Genomic DNA, 16747 nt, shown 5'->3' on the forward strand with positions numbered 1-16747 from the left:
CTGCACTAGGCAAGAAAAGACTACTGGGGTCAAGTGACCCCAGCAAGGTGACTTTACACTTTCCTTTTGAAGATTTCCAGGGTAGGTGACTGGACCACCACTGGGGGGAGTTTATTCAACAGTTTGGACACCCTGACTGAAAGAGTTTTTCCTGGAATTGAGCCTGAAGTGGCTTTCCAGGGGTTTGTATCCTTTGTTCTTGGTCTTCCTCAGGGATGCCCTGGTGGACAGCTGTTCACTGAGTTCTTGATGTGCTTCCCTGATGTAGTGGTATGTGATTGCCAGGTTTCAATTAACCGTTCTTGAGCGGTTTTTGCCTTGCAGGTAGATGTCAAACACCTGTTGGGATCTTGTTGGTGTCGGAGTAGCTCCCTTCTCTCTGTGTCCCTAACCTCGTTCTCGTCCACCACGACTTGATGTTCCTCAGTGTAAGGGGTCGGTTTGTGGGATACTCCATGGCCCAGGATCTTTTGGCGGTCACTTCATGGGGCTCCGCCACCCCCACACCCTGGCCTCATGCCACTTTCGGTACGTCCCTCATCTACTGGTCTTGTCCCCCAGCTGTGGGGTGGCACCACTTGGCCTGCCCCTAAGCGACCATGACTCCCATTCATGGTAATCACCAGCCAGCTCAGCCCCACAGCCCTCCTCATCTGCTCCCCTCCCTTCAGGAAATGGAAAAATCAAAGAAAACTCAGGCCTCACAGAGGCTTCCCTTCAGCCTCAATCTGTGGACACACTCCCCTAGCTCTTTCTCCCTTAGCCACGGTTAAACGAACAAAATAACCAAAAGAAAATGCTGCCCGCCCAGCATCTCCCTATCTGCTAAATAGTCTTCTCTGAGCCCTCCCCGGCTCCCTTCTGGCCTGTCTCGGACCAATCACTTCCAACGGTCCCGCCTCCTGCACAATACTGTATTTGCCTGGCGGCGATGCCCGCCCCGACTGTACCCCCCTTGGGGCTCTCCTGGGGGCTCTCCTCCCTGGTGAGGCTGTTTCCGTGCCCTGTCATTCCAGCACCCCACCTGTGGGTCGCTTCACTCCCTGGTATCTTTTCTGCTGCATCCTCAGGTGCTGTGCCTCTAGGTCCAGTGTTGTCCAGGGCAGTCTTCAGCTGGGAGGTCTGGTTCTGCTCCATACGCACCTCCGCCGGGTCTCCTGGCTCCACGTTGCTGGCAGCTGCCGCTCCTCTTGCTGTTGGTGATGGTTGCTGCTCCTTGCTGGAGCTGTCCACCCCCTCCGCAGCTGCAGCCACCATTTTTATCACTGCCTGCCGGCGTCCATCCGTGACATCACCAGTTGGTTGTAATTGAATAAAAAAGCAGCTAATGAGCTGCGCAGGCTCCTCCCTTCACCTTGTGCGCATCTCGTCCAGAGCTGCAGGTGACTCCCCTTTACTGCTTTGCTTCCCAGGACATGGTAAACCACTATCAAGTCCCTTCTTGGGCCTCTTCAGCCTACAGAATAGAAGGCTAAGTCCCTAATGCCTCGCCTCATGTGGCTTGTCTCACAAGTCCCTGATCATATGGGTGGTTCTTCTCTGGACCCTCTCAAGTTTTTCCACAACCTTGTTGAACTGCAGTGCCCAGAACTGGATGCAGTACTTCAGCTGTGGTCTCACCAGTGTGGAGTACAGTGGGAGTATAACTTCCTTAGTTTTGCATGAGATGCAATGGTTAATGCATACCAGCATGTTGTTTGCACTGCTGGCTCATGTTCATGTGATGATTGATCACTACCCCTAACAAATCAAATTATTGCCACTGCACCTGTAGATATGTTGGGTATTGTTTGCTCCCAGATGGAGCAATTTACACTTCTAAGTGTTGAACTCCATCTGGTTCCAGTCCGCCCAACTCTGCAGCCTGTCCAGGTCTGCCTGTATCTGCAAACTATCTTCTGGTATGGCGTCATCCACAAATTTGGCCAGCGAGCTTTTCACCCCCACATCCAAATCATTGACAAAGATGTTGAAAAGCACTGGTCCAAGCACGGACCCCTGAGGGACACCACTAGCCACTTCTCACTAGGACAACACAGATCCATTCATGAGAACTCTCTGGGTCCTACCCTGCAGCCAGTTTTCCACCCACTGAATTGAGCAGTTAAGCCCACAATCTTCCAATTTTTCCACAAGGATATTGTGGGATACTGGATCAAAAGCCTTTTGGAAGTCTAGGTATATAATGTTGACCTTCTCTCCTGTGTCCAGGTGGTGAGAGACCTGTTCATAGAAAGAGATGAGATTGGTAATACAAGACGTACCCATGACAAATCCATGGTGGCTGTCATTCAGAATCTTACCCTTAACAAGCATATCGCATATAGATTCTTTAATTAATTTTTTAAGGATTTTCCCTGGAATGGAGGTTTTGCTTTGACTGTTCCTCTTTTGCCCATGCTACAGAGGTAGGCAAAAGCCCTACCATTCCATATTAGTCTGACCATGGAGTGAAATTTCTTTCTGACCCAAAATATGGTGATCAGTTTGACCCTGAGCAAAGCAGCAAGATCCTCTAGCCAGGAACCTCTGACTTTAAGTCTCAGCAGAACCATTGGTACACCCCCATCAAAATTCCTAGCCTAGACTACAGGCAACACATAATGCCTCAGGAAGGATTAAAATATCCTGATAGACATAGGCAACACATAAGTGCTGCCAGTGGGGGGTGGAGGCATAGCTCCTTGCCACTGCCACAGTCGCGGGACACAACTTTGCACTGCAGTTGCAAGATGCTGGCTTCAGCTGCACCTGCACCCAGCTGTCAGAGGACATTATGTGGAAGTAACATTTCTTGTACTTGATATATTCCTGGTCCCCGCAAATGTAATGAAAATGCTACCTGATTCAATTAACTCATTTATACATACGTTAATTCTTTGCATCTGACAAAACAGACTTCCACCTATGAACATATATGCCCCTCCAAATGATTTAGTCTTGGAGGCCAGGTACAGAAGTGACATTTATTTCATGGTAAGCATGCAGAAAGCACTCTGCATCTGGAACTCAACATACAATGAGGGCATAAATAGTGCTGTAAAAGTGGTGGATCCCACTATTAAGATAACCCTGGCTGGATATGATATCAGACTTTAGCACTGTAAGTTCGAATGCCATAATGAACACCTGTACCATATCCCATCCAGACTCATTAGGTTACTTTTTACTAGGAAACCATGGGGCTTTATGGCACCCTGCTCACCGCCCCTCTCCCCCTCCCCCATCACAGGGTGGCACTCAAGCAGTGGCCAGAGCTTGATTCCTCTGCCTGAATCATGGGTGGGCCCCACCTCCAAGCTGTCACTGGAAAGAATCAGCAAAGCCTCTATCCAATCAGTGAAGCCTCTATCCCCAGGCCTGCTTGCATACTCCCTCTGGGTAGCATAGATCCACCCACACAAAGAAAATTGCTTATTTGAATTTCTCTTATTACATATTGTCATGGGTGCAGGGGAGCAAAAGCTGAATATGGGTCTGCTGCTATTTTGCCTTTGCTCAGTTAACCTTTATTAAGAGTTAACTGATTTGCATTGATTTCTGGCAATGGCAAGTTCCTTAATGGAACGAAAAAAATATACTTGAACATGCCCAAAATCTGCATCAGCATACCTACTCATACTAATATATAGTATCACTACATTCTAGCATGTCTCATGAAACTGAATGCATATGTAAAATGAAGATTGTGAGAAGCACTTACATTGTCTGTGCTCAATATAGGATGTAGAACCAGAAACCCATGAGTCCAGCTCACAGACTCGAAGTCCCAAGAACCATGGATGCATTCAGTGGCCCATAAGGAAGCAAAGGATGTTTCCCTGTTCTCATGCATCAAAGGCAATTTCTAATCATTCTGGTCACTTGAGTAATGGGTTGGAACCATGTGCGTGGGACAGAAAGCTGGTTCAGACAGTTTGTTACAGTGTATAAGGTATGTTGCTAGAAGTCTCTGAGATACATAGGGCAGCCAGCTCTGGGAACTCTTTTATTTGGTTTTTTTGGGTCAAACTCCCACACAGTTTGTTTTATTAATTACCATTTTACAGTTGTCACTTTTCCTGGCTATACGAATATTAATATCTGGTGGTCTTGCTAGCTTTAATGTAGTGTTCCTTTCTTAGAGTAACGCCCCCTTTAAAAACAAACGAACCCCTAGGGGACGGCATCTATGATGTTCTTCTTAGGAAACACCTCACATTCTTTAAAGGGAGGAGAGAAAATTGCTTCTTCACCTTCCCGATCTGCTGCCTGCAAAAGAATCAGTGAGTTGATTTTCCCTTCTGAACCGGTAGATTCCCTAAAATCTGTACCAGACAAACAGGGTCACTGTCCTGAAGCCCCAGGAGGCAGTCAGGTTGTCCCGTTTGCTGGCATATGATCCAGGAAGGATGACTTAGGATCACCAGGTATTTGGCATGGTGTTAATAGTCCAGCAGTTCTTTTTTAATTGCCTAATTAGCTGGTGCCCTAACATTACAGCCAATCAGAGGCATTGTATATTTGCAGGACAGGCAGTGGAGTCACAATCCGCTGGGCCAGGACAATGCACTGATTACCAAGAAATTCTTTGAAGAATTTAAAAGGCCATGAATGTTTGTACTCAGGGCAGGGACACTACCATTGTGTGTTTTGAAGTCACCTAATGGAAGGTGCAGTGCACTTTGTGGGGAAGGGGGAAGGGTTTTTTAAAAAAAATGTTTATCACACAATCCTTCAGTCACATTCATCTTGTTGAAATATAGTAACACTTAAATCTGAAATTGGGGTAATTTCCCCTTGATTTCATGTGGAGCAGGACTGCGTCTTTGTCCTATCCTGTTTACCTTATATTGTACATCTGTAGCTTGCCTTTGTTTTGTCTCCTTGCAATGAATTAGAGAAATTGCCTGAGCTGGGGAAAATCACTTCCCAAGCTAGGTAATCATTAAAAGCAGTTACAAGTTAGCAAAAAATTCTATAATTTGGAGAAGGGGGAGAGAAAAGACAGCACATTCAGGAGTGAATGAAGCCAGCTAAAGCGTATCAGGTGAAGCTGCTAAGCTCTATACATCTGTAAAGAAAGTAAGAATAAGAGCTAATTCCATGTGTTGGGTGCAAAATAGGAAGAAAATACCTGCAATATTTTAATAGCACCCTGATTTCTTCATTTGAAGGCTTATTTTTTGGGAGGGGTAACCAATATATAAACTGTATTTTTTGTTTTTGACATCTGTCATCCATAATATCTACTCTCTCTATCTTGCATTCTCCAAAGTGATACATCTGATGCAGTAAGCAACTGCTTGCACTCAGAAGTATTTTTTAATATTCGGATGCAGATAGCATCTTGTTCAAATGAAGTTTGTGTTTGCCTGAGACTTAGGTTAGTTCTCAACTCTGAACCAACACTTTCTGGACTTGCCTAGTTCATTCAAAAATCACTTTCATGGACAGAGGAGCTCAAACTTTAAGTATGAAATTTCACTTTAGGTGCACAGGGCAGTGTTTGCATTAGAGTCTTAGATCTGAACCTGGCATATGGTTTTGATTTTAATCCAAGTATAGAATCATTTTTCTTATGCCTCTTGCTAAAGGGTTACAGTTCCAGATGATGAAAAGTAATGAGAAGAGTTTCGTATTTCTGTCTCAGGCCTCCTCCATAATCCTCTTCCTTTTTAAAAACTCATGCCCCTCCATACTGCATCTGCCACTATGAGTCATCCAAACATTCTACCTTGTCCAGGTTTATAAACTACATATCTAGATGTATTTATTTATTTTCTTTTAAATATTGAAATAAATTCATAGTAATGGAAAACAGTCACTTGACAGTGTGGTGCCTTGTGCCTGAACACTTGTGTCATCTATATTTATACTGAAATCTCCTGAAAACAGGGACTTTATACAGCACCAGTTATGGGATGGGGAAAGAAAAATGAAAGAAATGAAATCTAATAAAATTTGGCAGGTACTATTTGGGGCTGATATTCATAATATCCCGCTAATAGAATAGGCTAAACTAAAGTCCCCCATATTATAAGGGTGTAAAGTAAATGTGGTTGAGTTAGGCCCTAACATTTACCATTTCCTTTTTATTTTACTTTTTTTTTTCAGAGGGAAGGCTCCTGCCATATCTTTAATTCTCATTCAGTACAGATTGACTTTCCTTTTTCTTTCTCATTAATCAGATAACTAGCAGATAATCAACTGGGTAGTTCAGTGTGTGGGGAGGATGTGTTTGATAGGTGCACTGAACCTCCAAGCTGGGGTAAACAGGGAGATACCCCATGATCCTAAAGCTCCACATGGGCAGTAGACTCTTGAATTTTGGATTCTGGATCAGGATATGAGGCATTGCCAGAATCACAGGGTGTCATCTGAAAACCCCTGGACAATTTAACATTCTGGAGATGAGATGAGCAGCTGAGCCCAGATGAAGTGAGAGCAGGGGCCCCAAACCTCTGAAGTGAGAGCAAGAACTACATGTTGGGAACTGCACCCTTGTACATCTGCTGCTGCTTCCATCCATCCATCTATACATCAACATTTCCAGCCTTCCACCCACCCCCTTGCAGCCAGACCCTCCCCCAACTATGTTCAATGAGACCCCAACAGGCACCACTGCAGACCATGGGATGCAAATGGCACTTCAGGGAAATAAAGGATCACCATCTGGGGCAAGGGAGACATTGAGTGCCAGCTCCAGATAAGGCATCAAATCAGAAATGTCTTCAAGTGCATTGCCAGGAGAAGCAGCTGAGGGGTTACAAGAGAGCTTGGGAGTAATGTCTTGAGGACCACATTGAAGACCACATTCATGAGGAGGCAGTTTTACTGCATGCTTGATGCTAGAAAGCTGTCTGTGGGCTGGGGGAAGAGCATACCATTCAACAAGGACCTTTTCTGTTTCATCACCAGGAACAGGGAAGATGCCTCGACCCTGGAAGTATACCATCCACTTTCTATCACCCTGAGGAATGGGGAGTTGCACAGTGGGGCAGGCATCATCCTCATAAGCCACACGAAAGTTGGTGAACAGTCATACCCCAGATTCCCGGGTTCTGCATGTGTGTGTGGGTCTGCATGTATATATATCCATGATATGCATGTGTGAGTGGCCAGGATGCCTGTGTTCTGTGTGTGGGGGGGGAGGGGATACACACGGACTCACATATACAGAACCCAGGTGTCCAGGACACACACACACGCACGCACACACCCCCCAGACATCTAACACACAGACACTAAGCAGGTGCACAGTGTGCTGGGTGGGCATGTGTGGGATACCCAGCTGATGGCCTGTAGCCATGATGAGTTGCTGCTGCATCAGCCCAACCAAGCGGGTGGTTACGATGTCCCCACCAGCCAAACAGTGGTGGCTCAGACGTTTGGCTACATTTGGGAGTCTTTGGCAGCCCAGGAAGCCCACAGGGCATGCTAGGAGGCATGAGAGAGCACCCCCCTCCCCCCACCTACCACACTCAGGCCATGCAGGCAGACTCTGAGCCCTCCCTCCCCCCCGCCCCCAAATGTAATGTGTTCTACTTCTTTCTGCTCTAAACAAGGTCACTTTAGACCCTAGAAACGTAGAGTGCTTCCTCTGTGGGCTTCTTGAACTCATGTACTTAGCCCTACCTTCTACCTGACTTCAAACAATCAATACTAACTACCTCTATACGTAAATTCCTCTTGTTTTTTTCCCCGTGCCTAATCCCAAATGCTGAATCTAGTGACATTGCATATGATTGCCAAACCTCTTCATAACACTTTAAGAGAAAGAAAGAAAGAAACTGCAGTTTCAATATATGGCAGACTGCCACTGAATTAGAATTGGGCAGATATGCCAAATGGAATCACTATATAAAAGACCCCTGCCAGTGAAAAATTATAGATCTAGATATATATTCCATTCCATTTAGAATTAGATTACAATATAGATTCTTGATTAATTGACTTTAGAAGCACTTGTGAATTTGAAAATGTACCTAGAACAAGTATGGTTTCCATCAAACAGTACATAGTACATGCATAGTAACCTGCAGTCTGAAATCTTTTGTATCCATTTCAATATTCCACAATACATATATATTTTACTTCAGGTGAATAGCTTACTAGACCAGAGGATTTTTAAAAGACACAGTTGACAGTTTGGATCAGTTCAACCATTGCAGCATATTTCAGATTTTACTAAAAGCCTGAAGGTTACATCCCAGGAATATGGACCATATTCAAATTCCTTTCTCATTATGGAGATCCATGCCACTGCAGTTGGACTGTTACTTGTATTTAAGCTAGCTTGCCTACAGCTAATTCAAGTACCCCTACACTACAGTGAAATCTGCAGTGTAGATGTATGCTGAATGACCTTTTCATACATTTAGCACTTTACATTCTTCTGTAGTGATCTTCATTCTAACTCACCAATCTATCAAGAGCTTTTTCAATTCTACTCCTCTTTTTCATAGTATTTGCCATCTTCTCAGTTTTTGTACCATCTATAAACTTGACCTGCAAGTTCTCTATTCCAGTATCCAAATCGTTAATAAGCATGTTAAACAACACTGCACTTAGGACAGACCTCTTAGGAACCCTACTTGAAACATCCTGACTGATCCATTTATAATTAGTCCCTGCATTTGTGGAGACATTTATCCACCTAATAGTAATTTTGTCTTGTCTGCAGTAGCAAAGGACCCCTACCATAGTACTGGAAGGAAGGAAGGGCAGTGGGAGGAGGCAAGTTAGGGAAGTGCAGCTTACAGGAAAATAGTTGCAATGTGCAGGTTGTGTATAATTGGATAAAGGATCAACCTTTGTACTGAAAGAAAAAGTCACCAGAACAGGGGCGACTTGCAGGGGACCTAGCTGCAAAAAATAATAGGGCAGACAGCCTAGAAAAAAGGGCCACAAGGCTCAGCATGAAAGCAAGGGAATGGAAGGCTGTTAGTGGAGTCAAATAGCAATACCTGGACCCTATTACTAGAAGGAATTGGTCAGGTGACCAGATGGGGAGAGGACAGGCACCACATAAGCCTGAGCCTGGAGCTAGAAGTTCAGACTGGCTCTGTCTCTGTAAGAGGAAGGAGCTTTCATGAATTCCTGTGAGAAATAACTGGCTTTTGTGTTATAGTTCTCTTTTTTGTTACAGTGTATTTTGTAACTGGATGTATGGTCATAGGAAAGGGGGATGCCAAGGCTTGAATTTATGGGATTCATGTCATACAGGGCTGAAACCAGGAAACAGCTTGTAAAGGTCTTGGACCCGGTGGATTGAAGTTGAGAGAGGAACAGGGGCCAGTATATTGCCTAAGGAATATTTTAGCCATTTTCAATTTCTCAACTCATAGTTTGAAAAATGGCCAAGTAGAGTCTATGAAAAACTTCTAAACATCATGTTACTTGTAAATAAATTTTAATTATTTTATAGTAATCTTACAAAACACTACAGTTATAATAGTACAGGAAATTCTTTATTATCCTGCATCCGCTGGGTAAAGGGATTGCCGGTTATGTAAAAATTCTGGTCATCTGAAATTACCCGACAGGGGGCTTCAGATAAGGCAGAGTGGGGGGTGGAGGGAAGTGTTTGATGGTAGCTGCACACAGAGCAGCAGCAGCACAGGGTGGTGGTAGTTGCTGCTGCATGTGAGCTTCCTCACCTGCCCCGCAATCACATCCGCCCAACTGTCTGGAAATTCTGGTTAATAGAATTTCCGATCACTTAATACAGTAAAATCTTTGTTATCTAGCATTTATGTGTTTCAGTGTTTTGAACCAAGGCTATTGAATATTAATACCATATCTTTTTATAAGAAACATTATTTACACAACTTTCGAAAAGTTCTATTAATTGGCAATTCAGGTATCTGCTAAGTATATCTGAAATTCCAGGAGACCACTAAGGCAAAAAGAATAAAAATAAGTAGTGGTGATCCAATGGTAGAACCTCAGATTTAATTTGCCAAAGCTTGGGACACAAATCCAGCACATGATATGTAACCAGATGCACGAAAGAATGTAAAAAAGAATGTGTGCAATACCTTCGCTTCATTTTTGTGTGTGTGTATAAGAGTTGCCCAATTCCAAAATTCAGTGAAATGGATAAGGATCTTCCCATTGACTTCATTAATCATTGTATCAGAAACTTTATACTTATGTATGTACATAAATAAAAGAAAATAGAATACAAGGTGCTATAGGTAGGGACACACTCAAATCATAACTTCGCAGATTTTATGGAAATAAAAAAAATAAAAACTGAAAATAAAATGTTGGCTCCCTAGTAGTGGCCAGCAGTCCTCATGGCCACTGCAGCAAGGCCATACATCCTGCTGAAGGGGGGTGAGGGGGAAGAGGAAAGGGGGCTGCTGGCATGAAGGGGTGGCCAAGATGGCTGCTGCTGCCCCCTCCCCATTTATTGGTTGAGAGGGCCGCCTGTCATACAGTTCTACCACTCTCTACCAATTGGCAGTGAGGGGCAGGGCCACATAAGGAATATCCCTTCCAATCAATCAGCAGTGAGGGGTGGGGCCATATGACAGACAACCCTCACAACCAATCAGTGGTTAGGGGTGGGGCCACCTGGGACCCTTAGTCAATCAGAGGTGTGGTTGGGCTTGCTGTGATAAACCCATGAAAATGGCAGCCAGCCCCATGATCTGCCCATGAAATAGGCTCTCTGCCTCCTTGATTTGGGCAGACCCCTCAGTATGGGGTGATACAATGTTTATGCTGTATATTTCCAGATAAATACAACACTAAATTAGAGAACCTTAACATGCCTTAATATTTGACTTCCACTTAAATTTAATATCAACAAAAAAAAAATCCTAGATTTCTAATTGCTGATTTTCAGATGGTTGTGAGTGGATGCCCAAGGAAATATATAACTGAATTCAGGAAATTTCCAAATTCAGAATACAACTGAAACATTGTAAAAATATATTCAGAGACTTAATCTGTTTGAATCAATGGGACAAAGACAATATGTGCCCGATTTTAAACTTGTTCTTAAATATGCATAGGTTAATGCAAGAAAGAAGAAAGGGTTAATGACTGAAGACCACACTCTTTAGAGCCCAGGTCTTGTGCCTTCTCATCTAGTGTTTTCAGCCATACTTTTTTCATACAAGCCTGTTTGCATCTGTTTTGAAGCCAAACTATGAATACTATCAGGTGAGCTAATGTACCCTACTTTTCTTTGCAAGCATTTGAAGGTTTCTAATGCCAGAATCAGCAGTATTGTGGGAAAGTGGTTAATGCGTATGGCCACAGATCCTGAGATACAAGTTGAAGCCTTATCCAGCATAAAAAGAAGCTTCTAGTAGTCCTACCTGTAAATGGTATCTGAATATTGGAGCTGGCAAATAGAGGGCAGCTGGATGTGGTGATAACAACATTGTTTCCTTAAATGTTCTTCCAAAATGCTAATGTAATCTTTGATCATATTAGCACAATGAGCTACCTTGGCCTAGTGAGGCAAACCCTTGGCCTTAGAGTTTACTGTGACTTCGGATATGCCTTTAAGAAAGCAGAAGTTCATGGATTCTGCCCTGCCACATATCAATATTTAATTTTGTTTTCAAATATAATATGTATATCTAGCAGTTGTTTTTCTTGTGCCAACAATGCCCAAACTTCAGGATCTGGATTTATATTTAACCTCTTTTTTCTTTGGCTTCTAATGCAATTTGTGTAACCTTGGCTGGGACTGATGTCTTCTGATCGAAATGCCATTCCTTTCCAATCTAAAGGTGTGAAATAAAAATGATTTTAATTTAATCTCATAATCAATACATGATATTTCAAATGGAAGTGATAGAAATGATTTAGAAACATAATTGTCAATGCACAATACTCTGGACACCAGAGGCTGATAATACAAATTGTAATTTTTTATTGCCAGATGTCTTTCAGTAACCTTTTATTTGCAAAGCTTTGATACTCTGTAGGTTGCAACAGCTGTAAAGTCAACTCTGTAGTATAACATTGGAGGTACAGGGAAAAAATAAACTTTTTATGAAAATGTCAAAACAAGCACGTTGTTCTCCAAAGAGCTCTTCATTCAATAAGACAAATAGAAGGTACATGCATTTCAATGTAATTATAAGAAAGTAATGCTATTTTGGAAAGTAATAGAAAACTGGTATTGCTGAAAATGATATTAACCTAATACTTGATGAATTATAATAAAACCTAGATGAGAACAAAAAAACTATGTTGTTTGTTTTAAAACTCTATCATTGTCACTAGAAAAAATTCTTCCAAAGCACAAGCTTTCTTTCTGTGTTCTTCTCAATTCACCCTAAATTAATAATACAGAATTATACAGTAAAATTTACCAGCCTGGTCCTGTTAAAATGTGTAAAAGTAGGATAATATTTTTTTCCCCAATTGGGCTGCATTCTTTCAAATATCAGAAAAAGTGACATTGAAAAATAGGTGGCAAGAAGAAACAATGCTACTTTATAAATCATGATTGCATTTGCCAGGTGTTTTAATAAGATAAAGTTGCCTTTCTCTGTACAGTAATGTAAGAGTGATGTTGTAGCCATGCTAGTCCAGAAATTATGCAAGAGGCAAGGATTTCTTAGCCTGATATCTTTTATTGGATCAAGTACGTAGCAGGGATAATGTTAGACAAGCTTTTGAATGCAAGATATTCTTCGTCAGATCTAATTTTTACAACATACTTGAATTAAATTGGTAGCTTATCGACTATAGTAATTGTACTCTCCCTCAAGGGAGTAGGGTCATACAGTAAGCATCTCTAGAGCAGGACAGTGAGTGAATAGAAAGCATGCCCCCCTTACCACACTGGTACAAAGAAGCCAGCCCAGGAAATATTGAGGAAAAATTGTGTACAACAGGAGCACAGGGATAGGTGGGAAATAACTGTCTCAAGAACTGTCCCCTCATAGGCTACTTGTACATGTGTCCGTCCCCCCCCTTCCCCACCATGGAACTGAGGGAAGACTTCAGTGGGGGGGTGGGGGGTCCTTTTTTTTTTTCCCGAGCCTGCCTTCATCTCCCACAGCTAGGGGGTGACATGCCGGTGTGCCCTGAGCTGTGGGTGGCCCGGTGCTTTCCCTCCATGGTGTTAACACCCCTGGGCAGCACCTGCCTGCTGGCACTCTGTCCAGGCAGTTCCACCACCATGGAGGGAAGCACCATGCTCCCACCCACAGCTCACACAGGCAGGCTCTGCTGAGAAAAAAAAAGAAGAAAAAAACAGTGATTTTTTTTTCCCCTCTGGAACCTGCCTGCATCTCCCATAGCTGGGGAGTCATGTAGCCCCTGAGCTGTGGGGAACCCCAGTGCTTCCTTGCATGGTGGCAGTGCCCCACAGGACTGCCTGGGCAGAGTGCCAGTGCATAGATGCTGCCTGGGGGAGGGGCATCACCACCATGGGGGGATCACCAGGGTCCACCACAGCTCAGAGGCTGTAAGACCTGCTGGCAGCTCACTCCTCAGCTGTGAGAAATGCAGGCAGGATCCAAGAGAAAAAAAAGAAAAAAAAAAAAGGTCAGGCCCCTCACTGCTTTTATTTTTTTTATTCTCAGTGGAGCCTGCCCACATGAGCTGCCACTGAGTCATGCAGCCCCTGAGCTGAGGGGGGGAGGGGAAGTGCTTCCCTCCACAGTGGCAATGCCCCCCGTGGCCACCTGGGTAGGGTGCTACGTGTGTGGGTGCAGCCCCAGTTCACAGACAGCACCTGCCGGATCCAACATTGTATGGGGTGCTGTAAGCCCGAGCATGCTCGGGGAAACTTGGGCTTGGCAGGATTAGAGCACCCTGTGCACTGTCCCCATCAACTTCCCACCTCCTGGGACTTCCCAGGAATGGGCTGGCTGCCCCAGGAAGGAAGGAGGGAGGCTGGGTGTGCTGGCAGCTGGAGAAGGTGGCAGAAATGGTGCATAGGGCATTGGAAGCCCGCCAAGTCTGAGCTTCCCCAAGCACACCTGGGTATCCAGCAGCCTGTGCGCTGTGCCCACCACCTTCTCCAGATAGGGCCCTTGTACATGTGAGGAACATAGTTGTAATTTGTTACATAGTAAACTAAAATACATAGGATGTGTTTTAGTTTGCTACGTAAAAAAAGTCATTTAAACTGAAATACACCGCCAAAGGTGTACACTGTTATGGAATTTAATCATAGTATGCCATTGAATGTGTACACTGTTATGAAATTAAACAGTTAAAAAGGGCAATGAAACCACTAAAAGGGGCAATTTCTTCATGTGTACAAGGGCCGTTCGTCACCTGTACGAGGGCCCACCGTTACTTCTAGAGTGGTGCTATATATGAATAAACTCACAGGGTTTTGCTTAAAGACAGAATCTAATAATCTAGCCCAAACTTCTTAGTCGGATTTTGCACCCTTCATAGCAAAGATGTAAAAAAGATATACTCATGCAAATCTGGGATCAGGTAAAGAGGCGGTTCCCAGGATGCTTCCATCTTCAATACCAACATTCTGTAAGGTTGGTCTTTTACTACTGCTTTATTTTTCTTAGTTTTGCTTTTCTTTTCCTGTGTGGATCTGAGAATAAAATAATGTCTGTGATTCACCTTAAGTAGTCTCAAGTGTTCTACATAAATCTCCGGTAATACTTGGCACCCTCTTTCACCTGGGAGAAATAGCACTGAAGATGCTATTCCATCTTTCTAGTTTGGTGTATTCCTAATGCTCATATGCTAAATGAAGAGCAGTATGAATGGGCAGAAAGACTATTCTGTTAGTGAACCTGACTACACCAAGTAGTTAATTCACACTGTACCCTTAGTAAAAATCTGCAAATGTTGTTAAAAATCTGACTTTTGGGAGAAATTATTTAAGGGAAATGTGGCTGAGTACTGAAAACCTTCAAACTATTTTTCAAAAAATATGTTTTATTTGTGAATGATGCCTGGGAGGGGAAGCAAAATTATTCCTCTCCCTCCTTGCCTTTCTAAAGGGATTGGAACAGAGATCAGAGAGGGGAGAAGAGTGCAAGATTCAGATTGGAAAGATGGGTAGGTATTGGATAGAAGTTACGAGGGAGGAAACATCCTACTGACCCAGTATTTTTAAGACATGCTTGGGCAAATCTGTCTCTACTGTTTATGAACTCTTTATGAAGTTATGAACTTTCTGTGCTTTTATGAAGGTGCAAATGTATGTCATGTTTATGTAAGCCTTGAAAAAAAATCTATGTTCTTTGTACCTCCATATTGGATTGAAAATTCTAGCAGGTGGTGGGACATGTAACAATAGAAAGTTGCTAAATGAAGACGGTTCACTATTCAAATACAAATATCCTACCTAATAAGCAAGCTGGTATCAGGGAGAAATGGTTTGTCAGGGGAGAGGTTGCCTTGGCAACAAATTTACCCAGCAGGGGGCTATGATTACCTGATGGGGATAATCAGGAAAACTCCTGAGAAAGGACAAAGGGATATAAAAATGCAAAAACCGAGCCATTAGATTTTGGCTGTTTCAATAGATGAAGAGGATTTAGGTTGTTTCAGAGCTCTCATGAAGCTAGAGAATCCTGATTTTTCTGAGCACCCATGGCTTCATAAAGGAAGGTAGAGGTGAACTGCATTCAGGATATTTATTCTTTTATAATCCTCTGTATCAGGGGTAGGAAACCCCTGGCACACGTGCCAGAGCATGACACACAAGGACATTTTTCTTAATACGCCAATGCTGGCTCAGGCTCTGGGCAGCTACTGCCAGCCACAGAGCCCAGGCTGTTCCCAGCAGGTATCTGGGAGGTTGCAAGTCCTGCTGCAAGCAGCCCTGGCTCCATGGCTGACAGCAGCTACACAGAGTCTGGGTTGGCTACATCCAGGAGGCTGCAAGCAGCTGTGCTGGGATCCAGAGCCCTGGCATCAGCTGTGTGCCACCAGTGGCTGTATGCATGCCTCACAGCAGATGGTGTTGAGGAGTTTGTGACCCCTTGCGGAGCTATTCCCAAAGACACAGAGTCACTGTCTGTCTCAAAATTTATTCAGCATGTTGGGCACCCTGAGCGAACTCAGAGGCCCTGAATAAAACTGTTAGAGGCAATTTCTAGTTTAGAGACAAGATGCGCGCGCAGGTGGGAATTTTCCACTGTGAAAGAAAACAAGATATCAGGTCAGTTTGAGAGACCCTTAATTGGTTCAAACTGGTTTTTGGCTACGTGCTTGTTTTTGAAACGCTAACTAATCCTTGATTGCTTCAGACTTTAAGGTGACTAAGGTTTAGTCATTCCAGAGTCTTATCAGGCTGTGTTCGTGAAATGCTGAGTCTGCTTTGTAGTTGACTTCTACACTATTATCTATGATCTTGTTAGTAAATTTCTACAATGGCAGGGGAGGGGGCTGAGGCAGTGCAATGCTGGCCCCTCCCATGCTGTCTGCTATGAGGTACATGTGCAGCTGCCACCAGCATGGAGCTAATGCCAGGGCTCTAGAGCTTGGTGCAGCTGTTTGCAGCTTGCCTACTGCCAGCTGCAGCTGCCCAGGATTGGCTATAAACAGCTGCACGGGGCTCCAGAGCCCTGTCATCAGCTCTGTGCTGGTGGCAATTGTGCAAGTGCTTCATAGCAGATGGCAGGGGAGGGGCCAGGATTGCAGTGCCTCAGGTCCCTCCCCTGCTGTCTGCTTCAAGGCACACACACACCTACTGGTAAGGAGCTGATGCCAAGGCTCTGGAGCAGGGGCAGTGCCAGCCTCTTCCTGGTGTGGGGAGATGGGCTGGGCTGGGAGGCCACCGCCTGCCCACCCTGCCACCGCC

General features: G+C 44.0%; 1 long non-coding RNA gene across 1 annotated transcript; it reads left to right on the top strand.

Annotated features, from left to right (window-relative positions):
* The first annotated feature begins 8987 nt into the window (after window positions 1–8987).
* On the top strand, window positions 8988–15640 carry LOC109307613. The gene is made up of 3 exons (XR_002100313.1): window positions 8988–9083; window positions 11007–11157; window positions 14940–15640. It is a non-coding gene; the product is annotated as an uncharacterized LOC109307613 (long non-coding RNA).
* Window positions 15641–16747: the final 1107 nt, after the last annotated feature.

This window comes from Crocodylus porosus, unplaced genomic scaffold, assembly GCF_001723895.1.
Source record: "Crocodylus porosus isolate Cpor-Errol unplaced genomic scaffold, CroPor_comp1, whole genome shotgun sequence".
NCBI lineage: Eukaryota > Metazoa > Chordata > Crocodylia > Crocodylidae > Crocodylus > Crocodylus porosus.